The sequence below is a fragment of the Parasteatoda tepidariorum genome, chromosome 9 (assembly GCF_982258835.1).
Source record: "Parasteatoda tepidariorum strain Cologne lab strain chromosome 9, Ptep-v5.0, whole genome shotgun sequence".
Taxonomy (NCBI): domain Eukaryota; kingdom Metazoa; phylum Arthropoda; class Arachnida; order Araneae; family Theridiidae; genus Parasteatoda; species Parasteatoda tepidariorum.
The window spans coordinates 95411786-95424223 of NC_141763.1; the positions used below are offsets into that span (position 1 = coordinate 95411786).

A 12438-nucleotide genomic window follows, 5' to 3' on the forward strand; every position below is an offset into this window, starting at 1 on the left:
CCGTACACTTGGGGCCAAATAACAAAATCTTTTAGCAGCACTGAAACTAACTTTTCAATGCTCAGAATAATATTTCCTGGAAAAACGTATTCTTAAATTAACTCTAAAAAATAAGGCCAATCAAGAACTTCTTTTAAAACGTCGCAAAGCGAAACAAGAGAGCATAAAAATCAATCTTAATTTTTGGAAGAAAATCTTAAAGCTTAACATCTCAGTTTTCCAATTACCAGAAAAAGCCAAGAAAAAAGAATTAAGTCAACAGAACTGCTATTAAAAAGTAATGCGTTATAATAAAAACGTCTAAGAAAAGTTTCATTTATTTAAAGAAAATAAAAATTTAGAAAAAACAAAAACGTTCTTAATTTTGTAACTGAAAATCTTAATTTAAATTTTTCTCATTGTCATAATTTTAGAAGAAAAAAAATTGCTATAAAATAAATTTTATTAGAAACTTTATTTTTTAAAAAAAATGCTGGCATAATAAAAATGTCTAAAAAAGAAAAACAGAAAAAACAAATTTTTCTTAGTTCCTGAAATAAAACTTTAATACTGAAAATCACACTTTTCTATGTTACTGGTTATTTATATTACAGTACAGGGAAAGAGTGATAATAAATTAATAGTATGAAACGTTCTATAAAATACTTGATTATAATAAAAACAGCAAAAAATAGAAAAAAATCCTTCTCAGTTCTCAAAGTATCGAAAAAATAACAAAATTGACTTCTCTGATAAGAATTTTTCTTTTTTTTTAAAAAAAAAGTAATATCTATAAAAATTCAAAAATAAAAAAAACTTAGAAAAATACATTTCTAAAAAATATTCTGCCGAATATTTGACAAATCATTCAACCAACTGAATTTTTCACAGAAGGGCCAAATGCTCGTTACATCCCTAATTTAAATGTAATGTTATTGCAACTTGAGAAATTCATAAAATGGAAGAAAACGTGAATTTTTAAACTGCTCACTGTTTGTAGTTAAGATTTCAATTTTTTGTTTCTGAAGTGATCTTTTTCAATTAAAAAAAAGGAAAATGTTAACGATAAAAAAAATCTAATAATTAATAAAATGAAATAATAAAGTACATAATAAAATAAGCATTGAAGTTTATTTTGCACTATCACAGTTTTGTTTTTAGTTTAGGCTTTTGCTTAAAACGTATAAATTTTCTTCAATTAAAATATTTAATTTGAGTTTATATTACTTAATTATGACTAAATTTTTTCCTACTTTCATTCTGTGGGCATTGCATTTTTTTTTTATTTATTAGAATTTAATTCTAAAAGAAATTTTCGCATTGCATGATATGATTTTAAAAAAAACATTTCTTTTTTTTAATGTTTATTAATTTTGATAAATCTACAGTTCATATGATAAAAATAGCAATTTTTTTTAAAAGTAATTTTCTAATAATGGAACACCTTTAATTTTTTACAAATATATCACAAAGTTTATTGATAAAAAAAATAGGACGCGAATGTTTAAATAAACATTACTATATTTGTCATTAACATGTCTAAATACATGTGCGGCCCTTCGTTAGCCAACCTGCTGTGCAAGTGGCCCTTCACTCAAGAAGGTTGTGCACCCCTAGCTTATACAGTACAGAACCTCTTATCCGGAAACCAGAACGAAATTCCATAAATTTTCTCCCCATTTCTAGAAGGAAAAAAAAGGGAAGAAAGTATATATTTCTGTATACATTTTTAATTTCATTATTTTTTTCCTTATTATCTTATTAAACTTATATATTATGCATGACTTCATCGTTGTTTTCTTCTTTTTAAAACTATTTCTAAATAATATTTTTTTTACGTTCGGTTTGATAAACAATGAAACAAAGCCTTTTTGTAGCAAACCAGAAAACCGTAAAAATCAGTTATCCGGAATCGCGATGGTCCCGATTGTTCCGGATAATCGGTTCTCTACTGTATATTTTAATAAGTATTGCTGATACATAGTGAAGCCTTATTTATAGAAATCAGTTCAAGTCTTTTCTTTGCTCGAAAATTTGCAGTTTATTTTTATTCAGAATTCTTTCAAATTAAAAATTTTTTTTATCTTTGATGAATTAAATGACTATTAATATTCAAAATTATGAGTAAACATAATACATAACATTTTAAATATGTTTAATGTCAATCATAAGTGGGAAATATTGCAGTTTTTCTATTATGATGACTATAAAAATCCGAAAAATTTTTATAGTCATCATAGTTGAGTTTAAAACTAGCTTTAATAGCTAGTTGTAGAATTTAAAACTGTAGCACCTTTTTAAAACATGTGGTTAATTTTTAAAGAGTTGAACATTTTAAATCTTAATGTAAAGCTTTCTTTTTAAGCATTTCCAAAAATAATGATGCACCATACAAAGCTTATTCCTAACAATGCATCCTTTTAAGAACAAGCTATAAATAAAATAATTTTCAGAATTGTGTAATATATTCATTTTGATTCCAGCTATATTTAAAAGTAATAATAATTACATGTAGACATGAAGCATTTTTGACGTCCAAAGTGACGACTTGCAGCCAATACTTTTATCTCCACTGTTAATTTCACCCTGTATAAAAGTTTATTGTACCTGTTGACGTAATTTAAGTATTCATTTTTAAGATTACAAAAAAAGAAAAAAAAATTGGAATTTTAATATGCAATAAATTTTATGAACATTTATAATTTTCAGTATTTTTTTCTCCATGTTGCTGTTAATGTTTGTATGTGTTGCCCTCTGAGTTTACGGTGCTGAAGTTGTTAGCCAGGAATAAGTGATGTTAAAATTTGATTCTACTGCAAAGCAAGGCATTTTCATTATCTTATAGGACCATAATAACACTGTAAGCATTTTTTATTACTATGATTTTTTTTATTGCTATGTATTTATTACTATGAATTACTCTGATATTCATTCCATTGCAAAACTTAGATGTATTTAAAACAATTTAAGTAGGGTGACCCGAGGTAATTCACAATCACTCTGTTTCTGGCGTAAATAATGATCACCTAAGTTTTATTTTTTAAAAAAAATTTTTTTTTTTAATTTGAGACATAAACAAGAATGCTTGTACACTTTTCTAAAGTATAACTACATTTACTTAATAATAATTTTTTGTTTAATCTAACAAAATAAGTATCTTTTAAACTGCTTTCTGTATTTTCCATTTCAAAGATGGATTTCAAAATGTGCACATTTCTGCAAAGATCCCCCTCCTTCTCTTAATAATAAATATTTTGAGTTACTTTCTTTTTCTTTTATATAAAAGTAGTGTAAGTTTTTGTTTAATTGTTTCATATGTACTGTAAACATTATAATTGATTATAGGAAACTATATCAAATGTTGCCCCCTACACATGGGGTAATTATTGATCACTGGGGTTATTCCTGATGATTGTCATTTCTTCTTATAAATAGTATCTAAAATAGCTTATAAATAGCTAATTGTCTTTTCTTAAATAACAGTTCATATTTATTAAGTGGAACAACTATAAAATATATTTTAACTGTCAACACAAAATTTGTTTTTAACTGTATACAAGACTATATTCTGATATGCACCATTTCTGGTTTGTCTTTCTTACCTTGCTTCTATCTTAATTTTATGTGTGTACATCGTTAGAATAATTTTTAAGTTTATAAATTAGCGTAGTATAGTTGTTAGAATAACTTTTAAGTATATAAATTAGCCCAGTTTAAGTATGGTAAGAAATTATAAGCCTAAAAAGGATACTAAGCTTCTAGAAAACAAAATTAGTGAATGTCTTTTAATGATTGAAAATGAAAATTTCAGTGTGAGAGCTGCTGGAGCTGTTGGCATACCTTACTTAACTTTACACTTTCCCTTAATGAAGTCTTATTTGTTAATTACCATTATATAATTATTTTTAAACAGCCCCTTTACAATAAAAACTGCTGATCAGTAATTACCCCAGAAGTGATCAGGAATTACCACAGAAATGATCAAGACCAAGGGTAATTCCTAATCACTAAAAATTTGAAATCTTTTAAATTCTAATTAAATTTTCAAGCAAAAGAAGGTGGCATAGGACTCATCTCATATAGCCTCAAACTTCCAATAAATATTAAAATTCTATTTTGAATAGTTTTTTCGCAAAATAGATGTTTGCGTTTTTTAACCAGGAATTACCCCAGGTCACCCTACTATTTTTGCTTTACCCTTATAATAATATATGAAGTAATAGTTATTAGTATCCAACAATAACTCATTCTACTGAGAGACAATAGAGTAAAATTATTGTATTCAGGTTTCCCACAGTCCTTACAAGTCCTTAAAAACTGCTTAATTTTTTTGGATAATAGGGGCCCTTAAAAATACTTAATTTTGGTTTAAAGTTTTTAAAAGTCTTTAATTTTTTAGCATCACTATAGTTGATAGGAACAATTTTTTAAAACAAAATGTCATTCTTTTATCACTTAGAACTAGATCATACATCTAGGGTAAAGCATTTTAGAGAGACAAAAATTAATATGTTTGGAGGATGGTTTGAAGCAAGGAGAAGAAAGCATGTCCTTTCATTAATATATTGTTTCTTTCATTAATGTATTCTTCCCTTTGCCTAATATGTTACTCTATATGTAGAGTGAAGCATTCTAAAAGAAAAGAATGGTGTGGACAAGGAGAGTACTACACATGAAAGAGATACATAGTACTTTTTTTCAGGGAGGGGGTAGAGCAGTTTTAAGGTACCTAAGTAGAAGACCCACACTAACTTTCAAAATTGACAGAATTAAAGAAATTCAGTTCTACTGGTAACGCACTGCTTATAGGAATTAAGTAAAATGCTAAGAAAAGAAGTGTCAGACATTTTTTAAACTAGAATCCATAGCGAAAACTATTTTCTGAATTCTTGAAGAATTAAATAAATTTGTATAATATTTCAATGTGTAATAACTGTAAATTTATAGAAAGCATAACATTTTTTAAAAATTCATGATTGTAGTACTAAAAATTAAACAGATTTGTAAGAAAGAGGGTTTGAATAATCCCAGCCCAGCAAGGTTTCATCAAAAACCTGTGGTTTATTGGGTTTTTGAGGAGAACCTAAAGTTTCCTTTCAAAAATACTACTCAAGTTTTTCCTTACTGAGTACTAAATAAGAAAGCATGATTTGCTTCTAACAAGAAAGTTAAATATTTGGTTACTATTTATAATTTGTTTTGTTGCGATGTAAAAAATTTTTAAGATAAGATTGTTACTCTATTACTTATATTTAAGGAGAAGCATATTGTGACATAAAAACTCAAATCTACTCGACTAAAAGATTCTTAGATTTTAATAATAATTTTACTAAGTAAACATTGCAATTTAATATACTTTTTTTACATTTTGTTTAGTTGCTTTAAAAGTAGTTCATGTTTTGCGTCAAAATGCTTAATTACATTATGTAAAGTTATTTCCTATGAACAGGTTTGACTGGAAATAATTTTGTTTAAGTTCATCATAAAAGTTGTTTGCTGGTCTTGTAGCGAAATAGAAAAACTTGTTGAAATAATTTTTTCAATGTTTTGGCAAATTTATTTATTTACTCTTTTTTTTTCTTTTTTAATATGCATGAAAAAATTGCAAATTTTAATTTCTGCACTTAATTTTACAATTCAATTTCAATGAAATCATTAAATGGAATGCAGATAAGTTTCATACATTAGCTTTTACAATATGAATGGCAACAATCTTTTAACAATCTGAAAATGTTTTTTTAAAAATAAAAAAAAACCCGACCTGGATTTGCAAAAGTTGCCTGGTAATTCTTTGGCGAGCCCTGTTAGTTAATTCAATTATGTCAGTGCTTACATTATATTCAAATTGTTTTTCAGCATTTTTTTTTACTTATTTATTCTTTTAGGAAGGTAAATAATTTGCACTGCTGTTGGTGTCCTATCTATATTCGATGATAAACAATCATACTATTTTTAAAGTCCTTAATTTTTCATTGGGATCCCTGTTATTATACAGGGTTGCCACAGGCGACTAAAATGCAACTATTTGCTACTATTTTCTGCCCTAGGCGACTATGGCTACTTTTTTTGCCTGAAAAGGCTAAAAAAGCAACTATTTTCAGGAATAGGCGACTATTGGGAGACTTTTTACTTTTTGCGAAGTTTTTTCGCAATAATGAATGTTACTTTTCAGTCCCCTCGCTAACACGTACGTAATGTCACGTGCCTGTGCTCAGTGACGCCATCACGCTAATCCCTCCCTTGTTATTTCACCCCACTGAAGGGAGGGGGGGGGGAATCTGCGTTCCTGCATTATTCGCTCGTTCAAGCGGAAGCGTGTTTTATTTTTAATTGTATATCTATGTGATGATTTCATTATCTACCATACCAGTGTCCTCTTCATAACAAATTTCAGGTAAGTTTGTTTTATGTTGATTTATATTTTTCTTAATATTCAATTCTTGAATATTTCTTAATATTCAATTCTTGAATATTTCTTAATATTCAATTCTTGAATATTTCTTAATATTCAATTCTTGAATATTTCTTAATATTCAAGATATTTTTCTTAAAAATTTTTTTTTTAAAATTACATTTTATTTTTTGTTGCTGATATTTTTTTAATTGTTTCAAAATAAAATCGTATAGGGACGAATCGGTTTTGTAACAAAATGATAATGCCTCTGTTAATAGGCGATATATCGCGAAATATTGATTAAACGTGATCAGAGTGAGCTACTACAGGGCTGATTGTGCTCCGGAAAAAATCCTGATTTCCGGATTTTTTCGGATCACAGCGGAATCCGAATTTCCGGATTTTTCGCCAACTGTGATCCGGAAGTTTCCGGAGATCGAAGGTTCAGATGTTTCAAAAAATCAAAACAAATTCAAAAACCAAAGTTTCACAATCAAATTTTCAAAGGTGGAACTTAAAAACACAGTTTATTTTATTTGTTTGTAAGGAGACCTACTTTATAAGCTTATATTCAAGATTAATATTCATTTTTTATCAGTAAATAGTTATTCTAATCATACAAGAAAGAAACACAGATTTGTAAATTTCAATTACTTCTCCAGGTCATTATAGGTATGTGTAAAATTTTAAATATATTTTAAGTAAACTAAAAAATATTGAGAAATATGGAAAAAACCTTGTTTAAATTTTTTTCTATTTAAACTTCTTTTTTATTTTTACTCAAGAAATTTTCCAGTATTTTGACTTGGGCTCACAATCACCTCTGCTACTATATCTTCACGTCAATAGAGTAAGAAAGGTGAAGTTAATAGCTAACGCAGTTACCGGGCTGAGAAAGACTAATTTCATTTCAGTTTTGCTGCAAAGACAATGTCGTTTCGGAATTGGTTTCGGGATGTTGAATGGCAAAGGACAATTTTAATCTTAGGTCGTTGTTTTGTGTGTTATTAGCGTCAGAATGTAGAACCCAATAAATTATTTTTTGCTTCCTTTTTTTCCCCCCTTGAAGATTACTTTTCAGTGGGACTTGGCATTTTATTTTTTTAATTCTTTTCTGGAGAGACTCCTGCTAATGTGAGATTGCTGGGTATCATTTTGTTCTGAATTCATCCATTAATGAAAAGAAAATCTATTTTAGGAAGAGATTTCACTAAATGTTTTATCTTTTAAGTGATTCGATTTGATTGCGGTATTTCGTATTTAAATAATTATTGTTTAGTATTGTTTGTAATTTTTAGATAAATTCATCTTTTTTTTTATTTCTTTCAATGTACCTCACTAATTTAATTGAATTTAATTATTTTTAAACCAATAATTCTTTAGTTTTTGCTTTTACAAGTTAAAACAAAGCTTATATTTTATTTTATATTTGACCGGCTGCTAGTCCAACTTTTTTTTGTAAATCATCGAAATTGATAGCGATGTTTTTTGCAAAAATAATTTAATACTTAAAGTATATTTTGTTAGTTTTCTCAGCTATTTTTTTCTTAATTTATAGAAACTCTCTCAAAAAATTTGACCAAATTTAAGAAAAAAAAATTTTTTTTTAATTTTAAAATTAATTTTTATGTTCAAAATAAATTAAAACATAGTTTGCATTTTTTTTTTATAATTAAAATGATTAATTTATTTTCTTTAATAAATAAAAAATTAAGCTATATTTTGTCATTTTTAAAATGGGGTCATTCCACAGAATTTCAACAAATATTTATTTTTTTGGTTGCCGCACCATTTTTGATTTTTTTCATACTTTGTATGTGGAAACATATGTACCAAAGAAGTTAAAATCCATTTGCAGAAAAATTTTATCTTCTTAATTTTTTTTATTAGGGGGGCTTGAAAATGGCGACCTTGCTCGTTTTTATGAAATTCAGGGTTGTCTTAAATCTTACATATTTTCTAAACTAATAGAGATAAACAAAAAATTCAAAAAGATATTAAATCTGTGTAGTTTTTCAAATTAAATCATGTAAAATTTGTGGTTTTATCTGTATTAAAAAAAAATTGTGAGCACTGTAAAAAAAAACGAAACATTACTCAAAATGCCAGTTTTTGAAAATAAATATCTCATGAAGGGGAAGAGATAACAGTTTGGATTTTTTATATGTGTTATTGCTACATATAACATATTCCTGGAAAAAAAATCAGGCTGTTATTTCCTTTCCCTTCTGAATTATAACAGTTGCAATTTTGAAAATTTTCAAAAATTTACATTTTTGACACCCTGTAACTCAAAAGGGGGAGGTGGTATTCACATTAAATTTGACAAGGTAGGACCTGTACATATAACATCTATAATCTGTAAATTTTATTCTGTTATTCCAATTGGTCTGTGAGATACAGAGATTTGAAATTGAAGAAATGACAGGCAGCCGTGAAGGACTTTGTTAGGCCTAATCTGCCATTGAACAACTATTGAAAAACAAAAAAATTAATTTTTCTTTTTAAAGTTTACATTTCATTTATTTAATTCTTCAATTTTTTTCAAAAAAAGCTCTGAAATTGTAGCACTTAGTTCTGGCTTAATGTTGTGCGCTCGTCCTGTTGGTGTTGATAACTCCAAAGGAGATAAAATCATCAGAATATTTTTTTGTTCAACCCATACACTATCATTCTTCGAAATCTTAAAGCTAGTACCTGGTCCAGAGGGATGAAAAGAAAGAATTTTGAAATCTTTTTCAACATTAGATACGTCTTTTACTATTCCAAGCCACCACTTTTGTTCATAAATACAAGCTATATAGCTTTCTTTCTTAATACTCTCAAAACAAATATCTTCTGTTGTATTTTCTTTTGTGATTTTTGTGTCAGTATAGTGTTCAGAAAATGAGATTTCTCGAACTCTTAAAGTATGAACACTTATTGGGATATAACTGTGGTAACCTCGTGTATTTAATATTCTAATGCAGGAGGCAAACCTGTTGGCAAGAAATTCTCCTGCCTGTTGAACCTCTAATTGTGATACAAAAATATACTGAATTCCAGGAATATTTTCTTCACAAAATTTGAACATATCTTTTGGAGTTATGATTTTGATTCTCAGTTATTCTTTGTAGACTGACTTTTGAGACAAGTCTTTTTGTAGTGCCTCCAATGCCATCACAAGGCCCTTTGCCATGTGAAGTGGCAAAGAAATGCCACTCGGCATTCAATCCGAAATCATGTTGATGGTGACTGAGATTCACAAAGTTTTTTCGATTTTTGTACTGCCCTGATGCACCATCAGAAAAATACACAACTTTTTCTACATATGGAGCACAGGCTTTCAAAAACTTGATTATTTCCTTTTGGAAAGTATAAACAGCTTCCACTGAATGACTTAGACAATCACTTATTATGCAGACACTCTTGCTTATTACTTCTGCCAATACATAGTTTTCTTTCCGAATATATAAAATGAAAGGATGGAGAGTGGCTTGTGCATTCTCCCAATGGTAAGATTGAATTTCGTCTTGTATCAGAAATGTGTAATTCTCTGAGCAGTCACCTTGAATAATACATTCATTAGGTTTCAAATTACTTTTTCTATTTTTTAAGTAACGTGACTGACTTTTAGCAATAAAATGATGTGACTTAAGTTTTATAACCTGATCAGTTAACCTTTCAATAAAATCATCAATACTTTCTGTTAAAGATAACAATTCACAACGATCTGTAGTGGTCCACTGTTTATAATTTATAGTATGAATAATTTCATTGTCTGTTTCCATTATTTCGCATAAGTACTGGCGTAAAAGTGATAGTCCATGACATTGTGGACAACCATGGAGCATGCAAGTTTCATTTTCAATATTGCAAGCAACTTTTGACAGCAAATCCTTATATGTTATTGAAAGTTTAGCAGCACTAATCATTAATTTTACATTTTGATGCTTCATGCATACACATACAGAATGTGTACCATGAGCTCCAGCCAATATGCACCATTTAGGGCGCAATTCTGCAAATTTAGAAAAGGAAATTTTGATACCTGGGAAAGTTTCACAAAATTTAATATGTAGCTCCTTTAGGTTACAGAGTATAAGTCTTTTCTGTTCATGTTTCTTTTCTCCATTTGAATTTCTTATTGTTACATAATCTTTCATGCCTGGACACATTCTTGTGACTTCATCAGAATTATAGAACTGGTAAACTTCTCTAAGATCAGCATCACTTAATGTCTTACCACTTCCAGGTTTCCTATTTTCGAGATCAGGCAAAATACCGTAATTTGAAACAAGTTTCCGAGTTTGGCGAACTAAATATTGACTGACACCAAATTCACCCGAGGTGCGTTCCACAGACCATGCTGTAGGTACCAGACTTAAAATCTTTACCTTTTCAGATACACATGTTACCTTTTGAATTTAATAGTTTTGATTTCTGAAATTGAACTATAAGAACTGTTTTCACAGCTTTCCGTAGTAATTTCACCAATGGAGCATTTCATGTTTTCATTCTATAAAAACTAACAAACGAAAAATGCTATAAAATTACTCCCTTCACAAGTTACTATTTCAACAATATACCACAAAGTAGAAATAACCACTTGACTTGCTTATGCTCTAATATAAGTTGTAACACAAACCTAAAGTAAGGGAAAGTGTAACTTGTCTGTCATTGGCTATTTAATAAAATGAAACTTAAACCAAAAGCTGATAGGCTGTTCAGACAGAGAACTAAACCCAAAGTTCTACCTGATTGGTTGTAACACAATTGAAACCAAAACAAAATACTATGTTGCAATAACTTGATAAACAGTATTTATTGTTTATATAAAGAAATAGTAGGGATTGGTTGGGGGAAGGGAGAATATACAAGCTGGGGTATTCTCCCCCAATTCTGCTGCCCTAACTTTTTTTTTAAATTGCAGATGGGGTTTTTTCTTTGGGGGGGGGGTATTAAAAAAGAAAAAGGAAGCATTAAAATAAAAATAAAGCTGTTTTTTTGTTATTTAATACTTGTCTTGGGGTAGATTAGGCCTTACAAAGTCCTTCGCAGCTGATTGTCATTTTTCCAATTTCAAGACCCTGTATCTCATAGATTGATTGGAATAACAGAATAAAATTTACAGATTATAGATGTTATATGTAGAGGTCCTACCTTGACGAATTTAATATGAATACCACCTCCCCCTTTTGAGTTACCGGGTGTCAAAAATGTAAATTTTTGTAAATTTTCAAAATTGCAATTGTTATAATTCAGAAGGGAAAGGAAATAACAGCCTGATTTTTTTTCCAGGAATATGTTATATGTAGCAATAACACATATAAAAAATCCAAACAGTTATCTCTTCCCCTTCATGAGATATTTATTTTCAAAAACTGGCATTTTGAGTAATATTTCGTTTTTTTTTTTTACAGTGTTCCCAATTTTTTAAAAGTACAGATAAACCACAAATTTCACATGATTTTTATTAAAAAAAACTACACAGATTTCATATCTTTTTGAATTTTTTGTTTATCTCTATTAGTTTAGAAAATATGTAAAATTTAAGACACCCCTGAATTTCATAAAAATGAGCAAGGTCGCCATTTTCAAGCCCCCCTAATAAAAAAAATTAAGAAGATAAAATTTTTCTGTAAATAGATTTTACCTTCTTTAGTACATATGTTTGCACATACTAAGTATGAATAAAATCAAAAATGGTTTGGCAACTCATGCTTGTTGAAATTCTGTGGAATGACCCAATGGCGTTTTAATAATTTTTAGATTTATTGTTTTTATTTTTTATAAAATTTCCTTTTTTTATTTTATCGATTTAATTAAAATAAGGATAAATAGAGCAAAATTTATTTTTATTTTCGGTATTGCACTTATTATTTTTTTCTAATACGAAAAAGGCTGACGTTTTTTAGATTTAGTCTATTAATTTAAAAAAAAAAATACTATAAAATTTTTTTTAAAAATTATTACTTAGTTAAGGGATATTTTAAAATTAGTGGTATTTAATAATCCAGAAAACTGGGAAAGATTTTGCTCAGTTTTCCCGCTATTTTGAAGTATAACGATTATAAAAAATAAAA

The 12438-nt window shown here is 28.2% G+C and overlaps 1 protein-coding gene across 1 annotated transcript in view; it reads left to right on the forward strand.

The window, feature by feature from the left end:
• Positions 1 to 12438, forward strand: part of LOC107455218 (uncharacterized) — a 50032-nt gene that overhangs the window by 2940 nt on the left and 34654 nt on the right. Inside the window, exon 2 of the mRNA XM_087151544.1 lies at positions 2689 to 2839. The gene's annotated coding sequence lies outside the window, so the exon portion shown is untranslated. The remainder of the gene's footprint in view (positions 1 to 2688; positions 2840 to 12438) is intronic.